Source organism: Lissotriton vulgaris, chromosome 9 (assembly GCF_964263255.1).
Source record: "Lissotriton vulgaris chromosome 9, aLisVul1.2, whole genome shotgun sequence".
NCBI classification, from domain to species: domain Eukaryota; kingdom Metazoa; phylum Chordata; class Amphibia; order Caudata; family Salamandridae; genus Lissotriton; species Lissotriton vulgaris.
In genome coordinates this window covers 13,962,926-13,988,567 of record NC_141697.1, presented here as the reverse complement: position 1 = coordinate 13,988,567, position 25,642 = coordinate 13,962,926, and the positions used below count along the sequence as shown (strand labels likewise).

At 51.0% G+C, this 25,642-nt stretch overlaps 1 protein-coding gene across 1 annotated transcript in view; it reads right to left on the bottom strand.

Moving 5' to 3' along the window:
* The window catches only part of FOXA1 (forkhead box A1), a 96,334-nt gene that overhangs the window by 7,359 nt on the left and 63,333 nt on the right, over window positions 1–25,642 (bottom strand). The gene's annotated exons all lie outside the window — the stretch shown is intronic.

Below are 25,642 nucleotides of genomic sequence, written 5' to 3'. Positions count from 1 at the left end.
ACACATGTGTGTGTGACCCAAAACCATGGATTCAAGTCCCTGAGACCCCGGGGGGCGCCACATTCACTTACCAAGAGGCCAACATGTTTAATGCCTGAGGGAGGGTTCAACACTGAGATATTGGGGTGCTCAGGGCTGAAGCAGAGATGATAACACATTTATGGATTGGAGGATACCAAGTTTACATAGGTAAGAGGTGATACATATGCAGAGATCCAAGAATGCATAGACCAGGGGATACCACATCCACTGACTATGGGGTCACCGTGCTTGATACCGGGGGGTGGGGTGAGGGGGCCACACACTCAGAGTCTGGGAGTGGGCGAGCTAAAGTAATCAGAGATGAAAACACACCCAGGGATTGCGTGATGATATGTGAGCATGAGAGGTGCGACACACCCAGGGATTGTGTGATAACATGGTCACATAACATGTGAGCATGAGAGGTGAGACACACCCAGGGATTGTGTGATAACATGGTCACATAACATGTGAGCATGAGAGGTGATACACACCCAGGGATTGTGTGATAACATGTGAGCATGAGAGGTGAGACACACCCAGGGATTGTGTGATAACATGTGAGCATGAGAGGTGAGGCACACCCAGGGATTGTGTGATAACATGTGAGCATGAGAGGTGATACACACCCAGGGATTGTGTGATAACTTGTGAGCATGAGAGGTGAGACACGCCCAGGAATTGTGTGATAACATGGTCACATAACATGTGAGCATGAGAGGTGATACACACCCAGGGATTGTGTGATAACATGTGAGCATGAGAGGTGAGACACACCCAGGGATTGTGTGATAACATGTGAGCATGAGAGGTGATACACACCCAGGGATTGTGTGATAACATGGTCACATAACATGTGAGCATGAGAGGTGAGACACACCCAGGGATTGTGTGATAACATGTGAGCATGAGAGGTGATACACACCCAGGGATTGTGTGATAACATGGTCACATAACATGTGAGCATGAGAGGTGATACACACCCAGGGATTGTGTGATAACATGTGAGCATGAGAGGTGATACACACCCAGGGATTGTGTGATAACATGTGAGCATGAGAGGTGATACACACCCAGGGATTGTGTGATAACATGTGAGCATGAGAGGTGATACACACCCAGGGATTGTGTGATAACATGTGAGCATGAGAGGTGAGACACACCCAGGGATTGTGTGATAACATGTGAGCATGAGAGGTGAGACACACCCAGGGATTGTGTGATAACATGTGAGCATGAGAGGTGAGGCACACCCAGGGATTGTGTGATAACATGGTCACATAACATGTGAGCATGAGAGGTGATACACACCCAGGGATTGTGTGATAACATGTGAGCATGAGAGGTGATACACACCTAGGGATTGTGTGATAACATGTGAGCATGAGAGGTGAGACACGCCCATGAATTGTGTGATAATGTAAGCATGAGAGGTAAGACACACCCAGGGATTGTGTGATAACATGTGAGCATGAGAGGTGAGACACACCCAGGGATTGTGTGATAACATGGTCACATAACATGTGAGCATGAGAGGTGATACACACCCAGGGATTGTCGGATAACTTGTGAGCATGAGAGGTGAGACACGCCCATGAATTGTGTGATAATGTAAGCATGAGAGGTAAGACACACCCAGGGATTGTGTGATAACATGTGAGCATGAGAGGTGAGACACACCCAGGGATTGTGTGATAACATGGTCACATAACATGTGAGCATGAGAGGTGATACACACCCAGGGATTGTGTGATAACATGTGAGCATGAGAGGTGATACACACCCAGGGATTGTGTGATAACATGTGAGCATGAGAGGTGAGACACGCCCAGGGATTGTGTGATAACATGTGAGCATGAGAGGTGATACACACCCAGGGATTGTGTGATAACATGTGAGCATGAGAGGTGAGACACACCCAGGGATTGTGTGATAACATGTGAGCATGAGAGGTGAGGCACACCCAGGGATTGTGTGATAACATGGTCACATAACATGTGAGCATTAGAGGTGATACACACCCAGGGATTGTGTGATAACATGTGAGCATGAGAGGTGATACACACCTAGGGATTGTGTGATAACATGTGAGCATGAGAGGTGAGACACGCCCATGAATTGTGTGATAATGTAAGCATGAGAGGTAAGACACACCCAGGGATTGTGTGATAACATGTGAGCATGAGAGGTGAGACACACCCAGGGATTGTGTGATAACATGGTCACATAACATGTGAGCATGAGAGGTGATACACACCCAGGGATTGTGTGATAACATGGTCACATAACATGTGAGCATGAGAGGTGATACACACCCAGGGATTGTGTGATAACATGTGAGCATGAGAGGTGATACACACCCAGGGATTGTGTGATAACATGTGAGCATGAGAGGTGATACACACCCAGGGATTGTGTGATAACTTGTGAGCATGAGAGGTGAGACACGCCCAGGAATTGTGTGATAACATGGTCACATAACATGTGAGCATGAGAGGTGATACACACCCAGGGATTGTGTGATAACATGTGAGCATGAGAGGTGATACACACCCAGGGATTGTGTGATAACATGGTCACATAACATGTGAGCATGAGAGGTGAGACACACCCAGGGATTGTGTGATAACATGTGAGCATGAGAGGTGATACACACCCAGGGATTGTGTGATAACATGTGAGCATGAGAGGTGATACACACCCAGGGATTGTGTGATAACATGTGAGCATGAGAGGTGATACACACCCAGGGATTGTGTGATAACATGTGAGCTTGAGAGGTGAGACACACCCAGGGATTGTGTGATAACATGGTCACATAACATGTGAGCATGAGAGGTGATACACACCCAGGGATTGTGTGATAACTTGTGAGCATGAGAGGTGAGACACGCCCATGAATTGTGTGATAATGTAAGCATGAGAGGTAAGACACACCCAGGGATTGTGTGATAACATGTGAGCATGAGAGGTGAGACACACCCAGGGATTGTGTGATAACATGGTCACATAACATGTGAGCATGAGAGGTGATACACACCCAGGGATTGTGTGATAACATGTGAGCATGAGAGGTGATACACACCCAGGGATTGTGTGATAACATGTGAGCATGAGAGGTGAGACACGCCCAGGGATTGTGTGATAACATGTGAGCATGAGAGGTGATACACACCCAGGGATTGTGTGATAACATGTGAGCATGAGAGGTGAGACAAGCCCAGGAATTGTGTGATAATGTGAGCATGAGAGGTGAGAAACACCCAGGAATTGTGTGATAATGTGAGCATGAGAGGTGAGACACACCCAGGGATTGTGTGATAACATGTGAGCATGAGAGGTGAGACACACGCAGGGATTGTGTGATAACATGTCAGAAAGATAGATCCCCTTGATCTAGCTAAACATTATTGTACATTTGTCTACTAATCATAAGATAAGATAACATAACAACAACATATTAAAAAGGAACATCTGTTTTATTTAATACACAAAGGTCAGCTGAATAAGTCAAATTTTAAGAGGGATGGCTGCCTCTTTTGGGGGCATTAAAGCCGTTTGCCAATCATCGTCCTTGATTGGTCCGACATCATTTTGCCACTTTTCTTGGAGGGTTTGGAATGGATCGGATTGGTTATTACATAACTTCCGATATGTTAGTAATACGGCCTTTTTCAGCAAGGGTTCGGAAAGTATCCTGTCCTCCAGAGGGGATGACTCCGGTATATCTTTGTTTACCAGGAGTGCCGCTTCAAGAGCATGAGGGATCCGTAAATACCGGAAGACCACTCCCTGAGCCAGATCATATTCTTTTCTTAATTCTGCAAATGTTAGTATTCCCCCCTTGTTCCATAGATGGCCTACCGTGGAGATACCTATGGCGTCCCATCTATCAAACCCAGGTTGATTACACCGTGTTCCCAATTTTTGAGCTGACCACAGCCGAGTGGCTCGAGCCAGGACATCCGGCCGGCTGAGGCTCCTTTTTGCCTGACCGACGTCCAAAGTAGGAGTTGTTGGGCGGAAGGCCGGTATTTCTTGACGGGGACCATGAAAGCCCAGTCCCTTCCGCGTTCGCGCCTTGATACGCGGCTTCCACCGACCCCGTCACTGGTGCTCCGAGGCCACTGGTCCAGGACCTATGGAAGCTGCCTTTGCGGCACAGGTGTGGGGGCGTTCTGTGGCCGGAAGACACGAGAGAGGCCTGGCAGGAGGCATCAGTCCATCTTGGTAGGTACCAATGAAGGGGGCACAACTTGCATGGAACATGCGACGACTTTTGACCCGAGTCTCAATAATAATCTTACATGTGCAGGTTGACTCATGTGTGCATTTACTCTTGCACGTAGTGGGAAATCTACCCTTTTTAAATTGTATTTACAAGAGGCCAGTGACGGCCGCCACAAACCAAAAGTGGTGGGTTGGGTAGAGTAGGCACAGGGGATGGGAGTGTAGCAGGGGGAGCGTATGGGGGGGAGTTTAATAATAATAATTGAAAAAAGAAATGAAAAGTTACCTCTAGTTGCCCGCTGCCTCCCGCCCCAAACGTAGTCTTCCTGGTCCCAGCAGACACTGGGGCTATGTCACAGACTCCCCGCGCAATCCAAACACTGCAACACAGGGATAGGCCTGAGCGGCTGGAAAGACGCTCTGCTCAGGACAGGGACGCTGTGCAGTTTCTCCAGCACGGCGGTTCAATGCAGCGGGGCTGGAGAAGCCTAAGTGGGCATGTGTGTTGGGCTGGCCTGAGATTGCTGGCCAAACATACATGCGCACTTAGAGAGTGCACATAGCCCTCCTCCTCCCCTCCCCTGCCCTGGCCCCACCCCTCGCTACTGCACGCAGGCTCAGCCAGCACCTGAACAATGAAACGATGAAGCACACTGTTTTATTTTTCATTTGCCGGATGTGAACCAGTCGGGCGACGCTCCCCTGCGATTGCGAAGGAGCCACCCCGCAGGAGGCCTGCAGCGCCGGAGCAGCACTTTTTTGACCCTCCATCAGCGTTAGCCTCTCAATCACATCTATTAGGGGATGCAAAGCCCCCCTGCATGGCGTTGCGCGGCCTCATAGATATGGAGTAAGGCACGGCACCGGAAAGCGCTGCGTCGCCGTACTCTGCGTCAAGGAGGCGTCCGATAGGCATTGTGGTGGGTTCCCAAACAGCGCAATGTGCCCCAGTGCCGGATCATAGGGAGGTGTGTACCCTATTACATGGAGGTTGTAGGAGCGGAGTGCCCCAACTTTGGGTGTTTACCACATTTTAAAGTTTTAAGTGATGTGCCAATGGGTGGCATCAATCGTAATTTTATTTTCCCCAAGGGAGGGGCTGGGGCTAATCTCAAATGTCGTTATTTTTCAGAATGCAATGTCAATGTTTTCTTTTGGAATGCATTGTATATATTCATGTCCATGTTTCTTTCCTTAACTTCAGTTTTGTTGTTTCCGTAAGGAAGGGGGATGTGTTCTAATCGACTTGTCTCTCTTTTCCCTGGCTGGGATTTCCCTGTTGCTCAGATGGTGTGAGTGGTAGAATGCCCGGTGACATCATGGGATGTTGGGTGCCTGGCCTGTGTGTGGAGTGGCGGTTGCATGCAGGCAGGCGGACTGGCAGGGAGGTCGCTCCTGGTGGGGTTTTCTACATTTCCATCTAATTTATCCTGATAAACTTAACCTGGAACTAAACTAAATAAACCTATCCTGTTCTGTACACCTGGCTCCAGGATCATCTATTTACAACAGTTACTTTGTGTCAAAGAGACGCAGCACAGGTGGTACGTGGGTATTCGCATGAACATCCCACTATGAGGCATATTTACAAGGCCTTATCGCCACCAGAACTTCACTTTTTGTAACGTTCCTGGAGCGATAACCCCTTTGCCTTATTTCCAAGCCTGTATTAAGCACTTAGCATTAAAGGGGCTGCAATGAGCGTTGCGGTGGACATCCCGCCGTAATACCTGATGCTTTTTGACGCTGCCCCCTATTTACAAGCGTAGCGTCAATATGGGGCGGCGCCATAAAAAGGCCAGGGAAACCCTGGTCTTAACCAGGCGCAATGATGAGAGATGATTAATTTCTCCTTGTTTTTGCTGTTTCTATGGGCAGAACCGTAGACTTGGGCAGGGGTGGGGGTGGTGGGGATGTCCCACCCCAGGCATCTCATTTTTGGGGTTGGTGGCGAACCACAAGTGCAAGTTAAGTATTGTTTTTTTTTAATTCTCCCTCGTCGGCATCGCTAAACACCCCCTGCTCGTTGTAGTCTGTCACCCACACCCCCATCCCTCGTCGTGGTCTTTCGTCAGCACCCCCCCCCTCTTTCCGGCACTGGACGACAAACTAAGGGACTGCCCGGGCATCAAAAGCTCTACCACCTGCACCACGGTCTACACATTCTGCAGCACACATAGAAAGAGCAGATCGGCAGCAGTGATGGTTCATGTGCAGGAAGGTGTCTCTTCCTGCACATAAATAATCATTAGAAAATGGTGAGTTGCAACTTCCGTATGTGCTGCATTCCGCAGCGCACACACCAGAAGTTACCCATCGACATTATTGATTATTTAAGTGCAGGAAGAGACACCTTCCTGCACATAAACAATCATTCCCTGCAAAGCAGGCACCCTTGCACTTTGGTGCATGGGGCCTGCGCTGGTGCTAGGCAGCTAAATTTAGCACCAGCGCAGGGGGAAACACAGAGGTGCACTGTATTCTTGTAAATACGGTACGTCCCTGCGTTTTGAAACTGTTAGAGTACGGCGTTAGCAATTTTGGCTTAACAGCGCGCTCCGACAGTTTCCTTGTAAATAGCCCCGTATGTCACATTGAGGCTGGTGTTAACATTGAGAAATTTGTTCATTTCCCCAAACTTTCCCAACTTTACATGTGTGCTGCGTGCTGTGCTGAACTGCACCCATACAAGATTGGAGAGGTGTTAATCTATGCCATGGGATGACATTTTGTACTGAAGTGTCCCCGTGTAGTGCGACCCTTTGCTGGGCCTCACGCACATCCTTGGCGTGGGTGTGTGGCCTCATGCGTTGCTGCTCGTCTTTGCTCTGGCTCAGCACTGCATTGCATCCCTCTCTCCCTCTCACACAAGGTTTCTAGCTGCGTTGCATGGAAAGTTAGTCAAGCTGCCCCCTGGTGAGCGCTGCAAGTGCTCACTTAAGACTCCGGAAGGATCGAAGCACATTGTATCTGGCGCTGGTTCCTGGTCTTGGTGGGGAGTGAAGCCAGTGGTTGTTGCACACACTTTTCCCCACCGTGTTAGGAAAACAGGATTCCAGAGCCTCTAGTCTGTGCCAAGACTGTGTCTGTCCGCCTCTTGGTTGGCAGTTGGTTGTGATGCTTTGTGTTGTGTTTGGGGCTGCCCTGGTTCAATCTGCGTGATTGTCATGTCACTTTATAGTGTGTACTGTTGTTGTGTGTTGCGTTCTGTTTTGATGCAATGCGGCATTTTGTTTCAATTGCATCAAGTTGCTTTGTGTATGTTACTGTGTTATGTTCTGGTGTTAACATTCGGTGTGTCAACAAATGTTGCTACGTTTCCAGCCAAAAGCAGCGCATGACTGGAAGGTTCGTTCGAGCTCCAAACAACCCCTTGGCACTGTCTAATGTGGCGCAATCACACAGCTCCGGCTCTTCAACTACTCGAGACCTCAGCCGGCCCAACTCTGTGGCCGAGACGGTCTTAACTCAGAGATCCCAGTGCTATCTATACGTGATGTGGCCCGTGTGAGAAGTTGGCCTGGTATATGCTGTCCTAAAGCACGTAGAATCGCTGGGTTCCCAAGGAACCATGCAAAGGAGTGACACAGGGGACCCACGGAGGAGGGTGCAGTGTGAGAACACAGACGCGTGCTCCGTACAACTCTATGGGAAAGTTGCAGTTGTAAAGTTGCAGTTTAAGGACACTTCGGAGAGGACTTCAAGCAAACCCTGTGGAACATAGAAGGTTCTAAGGCCAGCACCCTTGTGAATACCGAGGTACCTGTGTTACCTATCCCAGAGGAGCCGGGTTCATAGGGGTCAAGTGGTGTCAGAAACCCTTCTCGTTTTCAATGGCGTGATGCGAGAGAGTGCTGCTGCCGGGAAGATGAAAAGTGTCCAGTGGAATCCAAGCCTGGATCCGAGGTGAGAAGAACCTGAAAGCAGAGGGGACAGAGTCTGGGCCACTTCAGGGTGACCAGGGGCTCAGTAGAGGAATGCCCACCGATGTCGGGTGCTTCTGGTGTGACAGTAGGATGCTTGACTCTGCAGCCATGGGGACCAGGAGATGTCTATGATGACCAAACTCTGGAGGAGAGCTGGCCCATGAAGGATGTCGAGTGCTGAGGGGTCAGTGTCCGGATTGAACACCAACAAGCCTTGGTAAATGCAACCCAAGTGAACAGAGGAAACAAGTTACGATGAGGACCAGCAAGGTCCAGGAGACTCTCCAAGCAATGAGGAGTCAGGGCACTTCTGGAGGAACCGGGGAAGTCCACGGGAAATCAAAGTTACCCTCGCCAGGACCCACAGGCCAACCGACCAGGGAGCGTGAAGGGACCTCGAGCTGAATCACGAAGTACAGTCCCACGGACTACTTGTGGAGTGGAGGCCGGAAATCTTCAGTGGAAATACTGCCGTGGTCAAGACTACACGTATGCCATTGCACAGCCTCAGGGATCGCCAAAAAGCATATGCTGCTGCAAAAGTACATGGTGCACAGGGGTTCGGCTGCACGGTCCCCACGAGGGATACTGGTCTCAGGTTTGATGACAGAGCAGGTCGACCTCAGAGACTCTCGGGAACCCACATCCTGTGTTGCAGAAATCTTCGGAGTCCTCAGGAGCTTGGGAGATGCAAAACGGTCAGATGTGTTAAGGTGCCTGCTGCTGCAGGGGAGTAACTCTGTTACTCCAAGGAAGATTCTTCTGTCGTCCAGCGAAGTGTAGACCGTTCAAGTACTTGGTTTCTGTAACAGAGTTTAGTCCAGGTAAAATCTAAAGTCCTATTATCAGGTTTCCTAATTTATACCCAGGGAAGGGGTTGGACAAACTTTGGGACCCTCCTAGGGGAGGGACAGGACAGAGGGGTGGCTACACCCCTGTCCTGTGTCTAGATTTGTGCCAGGTCAGGAGCAAATGGCTGCTGCAACCAGTTTGAGCTGGACTATGCATGGGGCACCAGATGTGCCCCAGTGCAGACTTACAGGCACTCTAAGAGGGCGCCCACCCAGCCCCAATACACTAAAGCCGGTCTGTGACAGGAAACCTGTTGTCAGGCCTTTCCCTGCTCGAGCTTGGCTCAGCAGCAGGAGGGCAGACTCGTGTCTGTGGATGGCAGTATCTATTTTGTGCTGCCCAGGCGAGAAAGCTGTACCGGGTAGACCGGTGACCCACAGTAGTGGTTCTAGAAGGAAGTTACTGGGGTGGAGGTATGATTCCAAGGTTTTTGATACCAAACACAACATGTTTCTAAGCAGCCGTTTTAAAGATATAATTTACCGCGAGGTTGTAATGCACTTAAATATACATAGTTTGGCTGGATCACAGACAACCCCAGAGAATAGGTCCCTAAGGCTGCAGAGGGGCTCTGCTCATGCAGGGGCACCCTCTCACACAAAACCCAGCACCCTGCCTTCAGGATTGATAAGGCCTGCCATAGGGGTGACTGATAGGTTTATATGTGCAGTGATTTAGAATACTATTGGTAAACTATATCTAAGTACGGGGTGCATGCACCACCTTACCCAGGCTGCAGTAGCAGACCTGTGGTGCCGTTTTGAATGGTCTCTCAGGGGTGACACAATACATGCTTCAGCCCCTGGGAGGCCTCTGGGGTACCTATGCCCTGGGTACATGGTGGACCATATACTAGGGACTGATAAGGGTACCCCAGTATCCAATCGGGAGTGTACCTAAAGAACATGCAATCAATTTAGAGGAGAAAGCAGCTAGATGGGGTCCTGGATATCAGGATCCCAGTCAGTCTAAGTAAAAAACTGTGATATATCAGCAAAACGTGGGGGTAATCATAAGAGGCAGATCTTACTCTCCTACATCCTGTGTCTTAACTCAGAGCTCCCAGTGATCACTTTACGTGATGTGGTCTGTGTCTTAACTTAGAGCTCCCAGTGCTCACTTTACGTGATGCAGCCAGTGTCTTCACTCAGAGCTCCCAGTGCTCGGTTTACGTGATGCGGCCCGTGTCTTTACTCAGAGCTCCCAATGCTCGCTTTACACGAAGTGGCCCCTGTATTAACTCAGAGCTCCCAGTGCTCGCTTTACGCGTCATGGCTCGTGTCTTACCTCAGAGATCCTAGTGTTCACATTTTGTGACGTGGCCCGTGTCTTAACTCAGAGCTCCCAAGGCTTGCTTTACGCGACGTGGCCCGTGCCTTAACTTAGAGCTCCCAGTGCTCGCTTTACACAATGTGGACCATGTCTTAGCTCAGAGCTCCCAGTGCTCGCTTTATGCAACGTGGCCCGTGTCTTAGCTCAGAGTTCCCAGTGCTCGGATTACGTGAGGTGGCCTGTGTCTTAGCTCAGAGCTCCCGGTGCTCGCTTTGGATGTATGACGTTACAACGCATACCATTACAACTACCTACCATTACAACGCGACCATTACAACGCATACCATTACAACGCATAGCACTTAGAGGTGCTGGATAGTGGTAAGTATAATTTACTATTCCAACTCCAGTCCCCGTGGACACTAGGGAAGGTGTTGGATAGTAAATTAAACTTATTCCCTATCCTAGAGCGCCCCCCAGCGCAATGCGTTGTAATGGTATGCGTTGTAAAAGTTGCGTTGTAATGGTAGGTAGTTGTAAAAGTTGCGTTGTAACAGGTGTATACCGCTCGCTTTACCTGACGTGGCCTGTGTCTTAGCTCGGAGCTCCCAGTGCTCTTTACCTGACGTGGCTCGTGTCTTAGCTAAGAGCTCCCAGTTCTCGCTTTACGTGACGTGGCCCGAGTCTTAACTCAGAGCTCCCAATGCTCTCTTTACGTGACGTTGTCCGTGTCTTCACTCAGAGCTAACAGTGCTTGCTTTACTTGACGTTGTCCGTGTCTTGACTCAGAGCTCCCAGTGCTCGCTTTACCTGATGTGGTCTGTGTCTTAACCCAGAGCTCCCAGTGCTTGCTTTACGCGATGTTGCCACTGTATTAACTCAGAGCTCCCAGTGCTCGCTTTACATGACGTTTCCCGTGTCTTAACTCGGAGCTCCCAGTGCTCGCTTTACGCGACGTGGCCCGTGTCTTGACTCAGAGCTTCCAGTGCTTGCTTTACGTGATGTGGCGCGTGTCTTAACTAAGAGCTCCCAGTGCTCGCTTTACATGATGTGGCCCATGGCTTAACTCAGATCTCCCAGTGCTCGCTTTACGTGACGTGGCCCATGGCTTAACTCAGATCTCCCAGTGCTCACTTTATGTGATGTGGCCTTGTATGAACTAAGCGCTCCCAGTGCTCACTTTACTTGATGTAGCCTGTGTCTTAACTCAGCGCTCCCAGTGCTGGCTTTACCTGACGCGGCCCATGGCTTAACTCAGATCTCCCAGTGCTCACTTTATGTGATGTGGCCTTGTATTAACTAAGCGCTCCCAGTGCTTGCTTCACATGATATGACCCGTGTCTTAACTAAGCGCGCCCAGTGCTCACTTTACGTGATGCGGCCTGTGTATTAACTCAGAGCTCCCAGTGCTCACTTTATGTGAAGTGGCCCTTGACTTAGCTCAGATCTCCCAGTGGTCGCTTTACGCGATGTGGCCCGTGTCTTAACTCAGAGCTCCCAATGCTCGCTTTATGTGATGTGGCCCATGTCTTATCTCAGAGCTGCCAATGCTCGCTTTACGCGATGTGGCCCGTGTCTTAGCTCAGAGCTCCCAGTGATCGCTTTATGCTTCATGGCCTGTGTCTTAACTCAGAGCACCCAGTGCTCGCTTTACGTGACGTGGCCCATGTCTTAACTCACAGCTCCCAGTGCTCGCTTTATGTGATGTGGCCCATGTCTTATCTCAGAGCTGCCAATGCTCGCTTTACGTGATGTGGCCCGTGTCTTAGCTCAGAGCTCCCAGTGCTCGCGTTACGTGACATGGCCCGTGTCTTAACTCAGAGATCCCAGTGCTCACTTTACGTGATGCGGCCTGTGTCTTAAATAGGCGCTCCCTGTGCTCGATTTACGTGACGTGGCCCGTGATTAACTCAGAGCTCCCAGTGCTCACTTTATGTGAAGTGGCCCTTGACTTAGCTCAGATCTCCCAGTGTTCGCTTTACGCGAAGCTGTCCGTATCTTAAGTCAGAGCTCCCAGTGCTCCCTTTATGTGATGTGACCCTTGGCTTAACTAAGCGCTCCCAGTGCTTGTTTTACTTGATGTGGCCCATGGCTTAATTCAGATCTCCCAGTGCTCGCTTTACGTGATGGGCCCCGTGCATTAACTAAGCGCTCCCAGTGCTCACTTTACTTGATGTAGCCTGTGTATTAACTCAGCTCTCCCAGTACTAGCTTTAAGTGATGTGGCCCGTGTCTTAACTAAGCACTCCCAGTGCTTGCTTTACATGACGTGGCGCGTGTCTTAACTAAGAGCTCCCATCGCTCGCTTTACGTGACGTGGCCAATGGCTAAACTCAGATCTCCCAGTGCTCGCTTTACGTGATGTGGCCCGTGTATTAACTAAGCGCTCCCAGTCCTTGCTTCAAGTGAAGGGGCCTGTGTATTAACTCAGCACTCCCAGTGCTCGCTTTACGTGATGTGGCCTTTTATTAACTAAGCGCTCCCAGTGCTCGCTTCACGTGATGCGGCCGTGTATGAACTCAGAGCTCCTAGTGTTCGCTTTACGTGATACGATCCGTGACTCTTAACTAAGCTCTCCCCATGCTCGCTTCACGTGACATGGCCCGTGTCTTAATTCAGAGCTCCCAGTGCTTGCTTTACACAACGTGGCCCGTGTCTTAACCCAGAGCTCCCAGTGCTCGCTTTATGCGACTCGGCCCGTGTCTTAACTCAGAGCTCCCAGTGCTCGCTCTACGTGACACTACCCTACTTAGCCCATGGCTTAGCTCAGAGCTCCCAGTGCTCGCTTTACGTGGCGTGGTCCATGGCTTAACCCAGAGCTCCCAGTGCTCGCTTTACGTGATATGGCCTGTGTTTTAACTGAGCGCTCCCAGTGCTCTCTTTACATGATGTGGCCTGTGGCTTAACTCAGATCTCCCAGTGCTAAATTTACGTGATGTGGCCCATGTCTTAACTCAGAGCTCCCAGTGCTCACTTTACATGATGTGGCCCATGTATTAACTCAGCGTTCCCAGTTCCTGCTTTACGTCCTGTGGCCAGTGTCTTAACTCAGCGCTCCCAGTGCTCGCTTTACGTGATGCTGTCCGTGTCTTAACTCAGAGCTCCCAGTGCTCGCTTTATGTGATGTGACCCGTGGCTTAACTAAGTGCTCCCAGTGCTCGCTTTACTTGACGTGGCCTATGGCTTAATTCAGATCTCCCAGTGCTCGCTTTACGCGATGTGGCCCATGTATGAACTAAGCCCTCCCAGTGCTCGCTTTACGTGATGGGCCCTGTGCATTAACTAAGCACCCCAGGTGCTCTCTTTACATGATGTGGCCAGTGTATTAACTCAGCGCTCCCAGTGCTAGCTTTAAGTGATGTGGCCCGTGTCTTAACTAAGCTCTCCCAGTGCTCACTTTACGTGATGTGGCCGCTGTCCTAACTCAGAGCTCCCAGTGCTCGCTTTATGTGACGTGGCCTGTGTCTTAACTCAGAGCTCCCAGTGCTTGCTTTACATGACGTGGTGCGTGTCTTAACTGAGAGCTGCCATTGCTCGCTTTACGTGACGTGGCCAATGGCTAATCTCAGATCTCCCAGTGCTCGCTTTACGTGATGTGGCCCGTGTATTAACTAAGCGCTCCCAGTGCTCGCTTCACGTTATGGGGCCTGTGTATTAAATCAACACTCCCAGTGCTCGCTATACGTGATGTGGCCTTGTATTAACTAAGCACTCTCAGTGCTCGCTTTACCTGATGCGGCCGTGTATGAACTCAGAGCTCCTAGTGTTCGCTTTACGTGACACGATCCGTGTCTCTTAACTAAGCACTCCCCAGGCTCGCTTCACGCGACATGGCCCGTGTCTTAATTCAGAGCTCCCAGTGCTCGCTTTACACAACGTGGCCCGTGTCTTAACCCAGAGCTCCCAGTGCTCGCTTTATGCGACTCGGCCTGTGTCTTAACTCAGAGCTCCCAGTGCTCGCTCTACGCGACACTACGCTACGTCGCCCATAGCTTAGCTCAGAGCTCCCAGTGCTCGCTTTACGTGACGTGGTCCATGGCTTAGCCCAGAGCTCCCAGTGCTTGCTTTACGTGATGTGGCCCGTGTTTTAACTAAGCGCTCCCAGTGCTCGCTTTACATGATGTGGCCTGTGGCTTAACTCAGATCTCCCAGTGCTAAATTTACGTGATGTGGCCCATGTATTAACTAAGCGCTCCCACTGCTCGCTTTACGTAATGGGGCCTGTGTATTAACTGAGCGCTCCCAATTCAAGCTTTACGTGATGTGGCCTGTGTCTTAACTAAGCGGTCCCAGTGCTCGCTTTACGTGATGTGGCCCATGTCTTAACTAGGCGCTCCCAGTTCTCTCTTTATGTGACTTAAGTCAGAGCTCCCAGTGCGCGCTTTACATGATGTGGCCCGTGTATTAACTAAGCGCTACCAGTGCTCGCTTTACGTGATGTGGCCCTTGTCTGAACTAAGCGCTACCAGTGCTCGCTTTACTTGATGGGGCCTGTGTATTAACTCAGAGCTCCCAGTCCCCGCTTTACGTGATGTGGCCCGTGGCTTAACTCAGATCCCCCAGTGCTCACTTTACCTTATGTGGCCCGTGTATTAACTAAGCGCTACCAGTGCTCGCTTTACGTGTTCGGGGCCGTATATTAACTAAGCGCTACCAGTGCTCGCTTTACGTGATGAGGCCCGTGTCTGAACTAAGCGCTCCCAGTGTTCGCTTTACGTGATGTGGCCCTTGTATTAACCCAGAGCTCCTAGTGCTCGCTTTACGCGAAGTTGCCCCATGAATTAACTCAGCGCTCTGAGTGCTTGCTTTACGTGATGTGGCCCATGTCTTTAACTCAGCGCTCCCAGTGCTTGCCTAACGTGATGTGGCCCGTGTCTTAGCTCAGCGTTCCCAGTGCTCGATTTACGTGAAGTGGCCCGTGTCTTAGCTCAGCGTTCCTAGTGCTCGCTTTACGCGAAGTTGCCCCATGTATTAACTCAGCGCTCCGAGTGCTTGCTTTACGTGATGTGGCCCGTGTCTTTAACTCAGCGCTCCCAGTGCTTGCCTAACGTGATGTGGCCCGTGTCTTAGCTCAGCGTTCCCAGTGCTCGATTTACGTGATGTGGCCCGTGTCTTAGCTCAGCGTTCCTAGTGCTCGCTTTACGCGAAGTTGCCCCATGTATTAACTCAGCGCTCCGAGTGCTTGCTTTACGTGATGTGGCCCGTGTCTTAGCTCAGCGTTCCCAGTGCTTGCCTAACGTGATGTGGCCCGTGTCTTAGCTCAGCGTTCCCAGTGCTCACTCTACGTGATACAGTCCTGTATTTCAATGTAGTTCTCCAGGTGCTGGCTTTTTGTGATACTGCCTCATGTGTTAACTTAACTTCCAGATGGATTGGGGCCCTTCGCTTTCAGGACTAGAGGGATCAGGCCCTCCACACCCAGGGACAGAGGGATCAGGGCCCTCAGCTCCCAGGGCCAGAGGGATCAGGGCCCTCAGCTCCCAGGGCCAGAGGGATCAGGTCCCTCAGCTCCCAGGACCAGAGGGATCAGGGCCCTCAGCTCCCAGGGCCAGAGGGATCAGGGCCCTCAGCTCCCAGAACCAGAGGGATCAGGGCCCTCAGCTCCCAGGGCCAGAGGGATCAGGGCCCTCATCTCCCAGGGCCAGAGGGATCAGGGCCCTCAGCTCCCAGGACCAGAGGGATCAGGGCCCTCAGCTACCAGGACCAGAGGGATCAGGGCCCTCAGCTCCCAGGGCCAGAGGGATCAGGGCCCTCAGCTCCCAGGACCAGAGGGATCAGGGCCCTCAGCTCCCAGGGCCAGAGGGATCAGGGCCCTCAGCTCCCAGGACCAGAGGGATCAGGGCCCTCAGCTCCCAGGGCCAGAGGGATCAGGGCCCTCAGCTCACAGGACCAGAGGGATCAGGGCCCTCATCTCCCAGGGCCAGAGCGATCAGGGCCCTCAGCTCTCAGGGCCAGAGGGATCAGGGCCCTCAGCTCCCAGGGCCAGAGGGATCAGGGCCCTCGGCTCCCAGGGACAGAGGGATCAGGGCCCTCGGCTCCCAGGGCCAGAGGGATCAGGGCCCTCAGCTCCCAGGGCCAGAGGGATCAGGGCCCTCGGCTCCCAAGACCAGAGGGATCAGGGCCCTCAGCTCCCAGGACCAGAGGGATCAGGGCCCTCAGCTCCCAGGGCCAGAGGGATCAGGGCCCTCAGCTCCCAGGACCAGAGGGATCAGGGCCCTCAACCCCCAGGACCAGAGGGATCAGGGCCCTCAGCTCCCAGGGCCAGAGGGATCAGGGCCCTCAGCTCCCAGGACCAGAGGGATCAGGGCCCTCAGCTCCCAGGACCAGAGGGATCAGGGCCCTGAGCTCTCTGGTCCAGAGGGATCAGTGCCCTCATCTCCCAGGGCCAGAGCGATCAGGGCCCTCAGCTCCCAGGACCAGAGGGATCAGGGCCCTCAGCTCCCAGGGCCAGAGCGATCAGGGCCCTCAGCTCCCAGGGCCAGAGGGATCAGGGCCCTCAGCTCCCAGGGCCAGAGGGATCAGGGCCCTCAGCTCCCAGGACCAGAGGGATCAGGGCCCTCAGCTCCCAGGACCAGAGGGATCAGGGCCCTCAGCTCCCAGGACCAGAGGGATCAGGGGCCTCAGCTCCCAGGGCCAGAGGGATCAGGGCCCTCAGCTCCCAGGGCCAGAGGGATGAGGGCCCTCTGGTCCACAGGGAGCGGGCCCCTCAGTTCCATTTCCAAAGGGATCAGGTCCTCAGGTAGTAGGACCGGAAGGATGGGGCCCTCAGCTCCCAGGTCTAGAAGTATCAGGTCCCTTCACTCCCATGTCCCAAGCGGTCTGGGGCCCTCTGCTCCCAGGACCAGAGGGATCAGGGCCCCAGGTTCATAGTGATTGAGACTCTTTGACTGTCACCATCCCTCAGGTCTAGAGGTTCAGAGGTCGAGGAGGACCTGATGTCTCCTTGGAGCAGCCTTGGGCCCATCTCAAGGACCCCTTTTCCTCGGGGTGCTGCTGACGTCAGAACCCAACATGAGAAGCGACTAGCAAATTAAAGGATAAAACCTCAGCTAACACCGACTAAACATAGAACTTTTAGCGTTAGAAACTTCTAAACACTTAGAAGGTAAACTGAGAAAGGTAAACTGAGACGAAACGTAAGCTGAGACGAAAGGTAAGCTGAGCCAAAAGGTAAGCTGAGATGAAAGGTAAACTGAGACGAAAGGTAAACTGAGACGAAAGGTAAGCTGAGACGAAAGGTAAACAGACGAAAGGTAAGCTGAGACGAAAGGTAAGCTGAGACGGAAGGTAAACTGAGACAGAAGGTAAACTGGGACGAAAGGTAAGCTGAGACGAAAGGTAAACTGAGACAAAAGGTAAACTGAGACGAAAAGTAAGCTGAGACGAAAGGTAAGCTGAGATGAAAGGTAATCTGAGACGAAAGGTAAGCGGAGATGAAAGGTAATCTGAGACGAAAGGTAAACTGAGACGAAAGGTAAACTGAGACGGAAGGTAAAATGGGACAAAAGGTAAGCTGAGACGAAAGGTAAGCTGAGATGAAAGGTAATCTGAGACGAAAAGTAAGCTGAGACGAAAGGTAAGCTGAGATGAAAGGTAATCTGAGACGAAAGGTAAGCGGAGACGAAAGGTAAGCAGAGACGAAAGGTAAGCTGAGACGAAAGGTAAACTGAGACGGAAGGTAAAATGGGACAAAAGGTAAGCTGAGACGAAAGGTAAACTGAGATGAAAAGTAAACTGAGGTGAAAGATAAAGTGAGACAAAAAGTAAAATGAGAAGAAAGGTAAGCTGAAACAAAAGGTAAACTAAGACGAAAGGTAAGCTGAGACGAAAGGTAAGCTGAGACAAAAGGTAAGCTGAGACAAAAGGTAAACTGAGATGAAAGGTAAGCTGAGACGAAAGGTAAACTGGGACGAAAGGTAAGCTGAGACGAAAGGTAAAGTGAGACGAAAGGTAAGCTGAGACGAAAGGTAAACTGAGGTGAAAGATAAAATGAGACGAAAAGTAAAATGAGAAGAAAGGTAAGCTGAAACAAAAGGTAAACTGAGACGAAAGGTAAGCTGAGACGAAAGGTAAGCTGAGATGAAAGGTAATCTGAGACGGAAGGTAAACTGGGACGAAAGGTAAGCTGAGACGAAAGGTAAACTGAGACGAAAGGTAAACTGAGACGAAAGGTAAGCAGAGACGAAAGGTAAACTGACACAAAAGGTAAACTGAGACGGAAGGTAAACTGGGACAAAAGGTAAGCTGAGACGAAAGGTAAACTGAGACGAAAGGTAAACTGAGGTGAAAGATAAAGTGAGACAAAAAGTAAAATGAGAAGAAAGGTAAGCTGAAACAAAAGGTAAACTAAGACGAAAGGTAAGCTGAGACGAAAGGTAAGCTGAGCCGAAAGGTATGCTGAGCCGACAGGTAAGCTGAGACAAAAGGTAAACTGAGACAAAGGGTAAACTGAGCCGAAAGGTAAGCTGAGACGAAAGGTAAGCTGAAACGAAAGGTAAACTGAGGCAAAAGGTAAGCTGAAACAAAAGGTAAGCTGAGACGAAAGGTAAACTGAGACGAAAGGTAAGCTGAGCCGAAAGGTAAGCTGAGCCGAAAGGTAAGCTGAGACGAAAGGTAAACTGAGACGAAAGGTAAACTGAGACGAAAGGTAAGCTGAGACGAAAGGTAAGCTGAGACAAAAGGTAAACTGAGACAAAGGGTAAACTGAGCCGAAAGGTAAGCTGAGACGAAAGGTAAGCTGAAACGAAAGGTAAACTGAGACAAAAGGTAAGCTGAAACAAAAGGTAAGCTGAGACGAAAGGTAAACTGAGACGAAAGGTAAGCTGAGCCGAAAGGTAAGCTGAGCCGAAAGGTAAGCTGAGACGAAAGGTAAACTGAGACGAAAGGTAAACTGAGACGAAAGGTAAGCTGAGACGAAAGGTAAGCTGAGACGAAAGGTAAGCTGAGACGAAAGGTAAGCTGAGACAAAAGGTAAACTGAGACAAAGGGTAAACTGAGCCGAAAGGTAACCTGAGACGAAAGGTAAGCTGAGACGAAAGGTAAGCTGAGCCGAAAGGTAAGCTGAGACGAAAGGTAAGCTGAGACAAAAGGTAAGCTGAGACAAAGGGTAAACTGAGCCGAAAGGTAAGCTGAGACGAAAGGTACGCTGAAACGAAAGGTAAACTGAGACAAAAAGTAAGCTGAAACAAAAGGTAAGCTGAGACGAAAGGTAAACTGAGACGAAAGGTAAGCTGAGATTAAAGGTAAATTGAGACAAGCGTCAAACTTTATGACAAAAGTCCTTGATCTCAGTAAAACTTAAGTTAAACTGAGATAATAGTGTAGCTTTACTACTTATCAATGCACTTTGTGAATACCGAAAGTCGTAAAGTTAGACTTTTGTCTCAGTTTACCTTTGTGAATCGTCCCTCAGTCTTTTACCCTGACGCTGTGCAGCATCGTCAAAAATAAATGTGTTTAAACAAAAAATCCAATGATGCGACTGCTGCTGGTGCTCATGTCACACCTGCATGCGTATCAGTGATGATGTATGCGTGAGCATGCGTGAGAGCACACGCATGCACTGGTGGAATGACATGGGAGCCATTTACTTTCATTTTTATTCAGCGATCAAAGACGGCGAACACCACGTGGATCAGTAAATAAACAAGAAAATATTTTTTTGCAGGAAAATGCACATTTTAAGAAAAGATACATGAGGGGAAATAGATGAGCGCATAGTGGAGTGGGTCGGTGCGTGGAGACGAAAGCCTCACACAGAGAGAGCAACACAGCGGTGTGAGAGAAGCACAGATGGAGAGAAGATTGAAGACTGGAACAGAGGAAGGAAAGCATGGAGCACGGGGTGAGGGGAGACGCGTGCACCTGATCAAGGCGCACATGAAAGTGACAGAAGCACAGGGAGCGGGTGAGAAGCACACGAGGGGGAGAGCAACAGAGTGTGGGGTAAAAGAGAACAACACGGGAGAGAAACATGGAGTGTAGAGGGTGGGCATTCGGGGGGAGTACACAGGTGAGGGAAGAAACCTGGAAACACATGCACTCCCATGGACTGCAAAGCCATAAACAAAAAAATTCCCTAAAAGGAAGGACTGGAAGCATAGAAGCCAGTCGGTTGGAGAGATGGTAAAGAGGTTGTGCTCCATGGGAGGGACAGACACGAGATGGGCAGACGGTAAAGAGGTTGTGCTCCATGGGAGAGACAAACACAATATGGGCAGATGGTAAAGAGGTTGTGCTCCATGGGTGGGACAAACACGAGACAGGCAGACTGTAAAGAGGTTGTGCTCAATGGAAGGTACAAACACGGCATGGGCAGACAGTAAAGAGGTTGTGCTCCATGGAATGGTTAAACACGAAATATGCAGACAGTAAAGAGGTTGTGCTCCATGGGAGGGACAAACACAAGATGGGCAGACGGTAAAGAGGTTGTGCTCCATGGGAGGGACAAACACAAGATGGGCAGACGGTAAAGAGGTTGTGCTCCATGGGAGGGACAAACACGACATGTGCAGACGGTAAAGAGGTTGTGCTCCATGGAATAGTTAAACACGAGATATGCAGACGGTAAAGAGGTTGTGCTCCATGGGAGGGACAAACACGAGATGGGCAGACGGTAAAGAGGTTGTGCTCCATGGGAGGGACAAACACAAGATGGGCAGACGGTAAAGAGGTTGTGCTCCATGGGTAGGACAAACACAAGATGGGCAGACGATAAAGAGGTTGTGCTCCATGGGAGGGACAAACACGAGATGGGCAGACAGTAAAGAGGTTGTGCTCCATGGGTAGGACAAACACAAAATGGGCAGACGATAAAGAGGTTGTGCTAAATGGAAGGGACAAACACGAGATGGGCAGACGATAAAGAGGTTGTGCTCCATGGGAGGGACAAACATGAGATGGGCAGACGGTAAAGAGGCTGTGCTCCAAGGGAGGGACAAACACGAGATGGGCAGATGGTAAAGAGGTTGTGCTCCATGGGTGGGACAAACATGAGATGGGCAGACGGTATAGAGGTTGTGCTCCATGGAAGGGACAAACACGAGACAGGCAAACGGTAATGAGGCTGTGCTCCATGGGTAGGACAAACACAAGATGGGCAGACGATAAAGAGGTTGTGCTCCATGGGAGGGACAAACACGAGATGGGCAGACAGTAAAGAGGTTGTGCTCCATGGGTAGGACAAACACAAGAAGGGCAGACGATAAAGAGGTTGTGCTAAATGGAAGGGACAAACATGAGATGGGCAGACGGTAAAGAGGTTGTGCTCCATGGAAGGGACAAACACGAGACAGGCAGACGGTAATGAGGCTGTGCTCCATGGGTAGGACAAACACAAGATGGGCAGACGATAAAGAGGTTGTGCTCCATGGGAGGGACAAACACGAGATGGGCAGACAGTAAAGAGGTTGTGCTCCATGGGTAGGACAAACACAAGAAGGGCAGACGATAAAGAGGTTGTGCTAAATGGAAGGGACAAACATGAGATGGGCAGACGGTAAAGAGGTTGTGCTCCATGGAAGGGCTAAACACAAGTTGGGCAGACGGTAAAGAGGTTGTGCTCCATGGAAGGGACAAACAGGAGATGGGCAGACGGTATAGAGGTTGTGCTCCATAGGAGGGACAAACACGAGATGGGCAGACAGTAAAGAGGTTGTTCTCCATGGGAGGGACAAACACGAGACAGGCAGACGGTAAAGAGGTTGTGCTCCATGGAAGGGACAAACACGAGATGGGCAGATGGTAAAGAAGTTGTGCTCCATGGGAGGGACAAACATGAGATGGGCAGACGGTAAAGAGTTTGTGCTCTATGGAAGGGACAAACACGAGATGGGCAGACGGTAAAGAGGTTGTGCTAAATGGAAGGGACAAACACGAGATGGGCAGACGGTAAAGAGGTTGTGCTCCATGGAAGGGACAACCACAAGATGGGCAGACGGTAAAGAGGTTGTGCTCCATGGAAGGGACAAACACAAGATTGGCAGACGGTAAAGAGGTTGTGCTCCATGGAAGGGACAAACACAAGATTGGCAGACGGTATAGAGGTTGTGCTCCATGGAAGGGACAAACACGAGATGGGCACATGGTAAAGAGGCTGTGCTCCATGGAAGGGACAAACACGAGATGGGCAGATGGTAAAGAGGCTGCGCTCCATGAGAGGGACAAACACGAGATGGGCATACGGTAAAGAGGCTGTGCTCCATGAGAGGGACAAACACGATATGGGCAGTGTAGGAGAGTAGGGGCTGCAATCCTATGATCACCCAGACTTTTTGCTTTTGTTTCACTGGTTTACGACTTTCTCGGGCTGTGGGCCTGCCAATCAGACCCACAGCCTAGCTGTTCTCTCGCTAAATTGATATGTGTACCCTAGGTGCATTACCCAATTGGAACTGGGCCACCTTGTCAGACCCTGTAACTCAGGGCATCGGTGTGCCCAGGGCCTACCAGGGGCTGCAGCATGTATTATGCCACCCCTGGATGGCCATCTAAAACTGACACAACTGGCTGCACGACAGCTGGGGCAACGTGGCGTACTCGCCCTTTGCTTTAGATATAGTATTCCTATATCTAACCCTAACATGGACACCCACATTCCTATCAGTCTCTCCTATGGCAGGCCTTGACAATCCTGAAGGCAGAGTGCGTGGAATCGTGTGATTTGGGCTCTGGCATGAGCCGAGCCCGGTTGCAGCTTGCGGAACCAAGACCCAATGGCTGTTCCATGATAACGCGTACCATATCGCTAACTTCGGTATCGCGTTATCCAGACATGTCGAGTAAGGTGTCATACGAATCGGGATACTGACCCCTCACCAATGCTGGCGACGGGGTTGGCATTCCGCCCTTCTAGAGGGACACGACATGTACGTAACTGTGAACCCCGGTTGAAGTTAACTGAAGCCTCAGCTCCACAAAATGGATGCTGCCACCACAGACACGAGTCTGACCTCCTGCTGCTGGGAGTCCTTCCAGCGAGGAGAGCTTGGACAAAGGGTTTCCTGTCCGGGGCGGTGCTCACACCATCCCAGACAGGGTTTTGTGTATCCTGGGTAGGCAGGGCTTTACAGGAAGGTGACTGCAGAGTGGCACCCCGGTGCTCACTACGCATCTGCCGGCTAGAACCAGTTCCAGGGGCACCCAGCCCCTGACCTGGGGAAAGTCCGGCATGGGAGAGGGGTGTAACCACCCCCCTTCCTGGTCCCACCCCTACGGCAGGACCTAGTCGCGTACCCACCCCTTTCTTTAGGATAAAGGCAGGAGCGGGGACCCTTCCAAATTAGATAATCTTTGAATCAAGAATACTTTCTACGAAAGGAACTCTCGACTCTTCTCAAGATTTCACCCTTGTGGCTAAGGAGTAGTCACCCTGCATCCGCAGGCACCATCTAAGAACTCTGCGGTTTGCTGCACGTCCTTCCTCAGGAATCCGTCTGCCCAGCTCGACGAGAACCGGCTTCCCTGGCACCTCTGACCTCTACCCACATCGTCAGCTCAGCTGAGATCCGTGGGTGCGACAAGACCTCGAGGGACCGGCCATCTTCAAAACCTGCACGCTTTCTTAACCGGCACGACCACCGAGGGATCCTCTGGTGAGTGCTCTGGGGTCCGAGAAGCCCCGACCCTGAGTAGCTCCAGCACCGAAGTGCAGCCTCCCAGTATCTCCACGATCTGCGTGGGGCCCTTCTGCTTTCCGCTGCTCATCACGTTGTCTGGCTACTAGCCGCTGGCTTGTGGCCTTCTCGACGACGCCCGACAACCAACGTTGCTGGTCTGGTTGCTCCAGACTGGCCTTTTGCTCCCTTTTGAGAGAGGAGCACCCCGGACCCTCCTGGTCCAATCAAGACGCCATTTTAGGTCCACCACGTGGCCCTGAATTTGCCAAGGCTTGTTGCCCCAATCCTGGGCCCAGCGACGCCGACAGCATCCACCTTTGTGGGACAGCTCGCACCTCCATCCTGGTCGCCAACAACGCCTCCTGGTCCGTGAGACTGCAGGGCCTAGCGTCGCCCACTCACCTAGTCGAGGTGACGATCATCCGGTGCCCTCCTGGTACCCTCTGACTACTGGCTAGTAGTTACGAACTTGGTCCCCTCTGCTTTCAGGCGTCATCCATCTCTGATCCAGGCTTGGATCTCTACGAACTATCTTCCCTGGTCGCCGGCCAGCAACTCCTTCCTTCCGGCTCCTGGTTCGTCAGCGAGGACTCCCGACGTCTATAAAGACTTGTGCAGCCGCAGCCCCTGGGCTAGGTAACTTCGGCATTTCGGTGCCCGCGTAGCCTCATTATCTAAGGGTCCCGAGTCCCTATCGCTTCCGACTTACCTTATCGGGTTCCCCGAGAACACTTGACTTCCCGTGCCCTCGGGCACTTGTTTAGATTGTGCACTTGAAGTATTTTCATAAGAGTTCTGTTGTGTGCTTAGTACCCTGTCCTCATAAAGAGTACAGGGCTGTTGTGATTCTAATAAATACACTGTTTATTTTCATAACACTTGTGTGGTGTCCTTTCACTTGGTGTTCAAGGGGAATGTGATGGTATAACAGCTGGCTTAACACGCCCTCTAGAGTTTAGCCCGAAGACTGCTCGTATCCACGCTACTAGGATAGCTAGTCTAAGGTTGACTTACAACCAATCACCATAAGGGTCGTTTGGACTGATGCATAGTGATCACTAGAATAGTGAGCACTGCATATCAGGCCAACTTCTCACATTGGTGAGCAGCGGGTGGGATTTGAGCTTGCTGTTGTTTTACCACGCGTATCCTAAGAATATCTTGTGAAAGATCGCATAAGTACTCCAGGTACATATAACTTAGCTTAGAATACTCTGAGTTCTACTGAACCAGCTGTTGTAGCTCCTCAAGGCTTAGCACACCTTGGCTGCAACTCTTAGCAAGGGATCAGTAGGTAAACATATAGTGTAGGTAGGTGCATCACTTACACCACACTAGAAGCAGCATGTCAGACAAAGGAGGAAACACTGAGTCTCCCCTTGTGTCAGTCGACCTTCCACAGGTCACCTCCAGATATGCTGCACTTAGCTTCCAAGAGATGCGACAGGTCTGTACATCTCGGAAGCTAAAACAGGGTGCAAACCCTACCATTCCGTTTCTGATTGGTCTCTTGGAGACTTATGATGCTAGGAGGGCTGGTAACACAGACCCTTCTCATCCAGAAGGGAATATATCCCCCCTTGAGGGAACCTTAGGTGACCCTGACCTTATCCACCTCTCCGCAGAAGATGAAGAGGAGGACGAGGAACCAGAGACATCTGGGGACGAGGCAGACAAAGGTCCAGTAGTAGTTAGCCAGCTAACTAGGGACAACTTAAGCAGGCA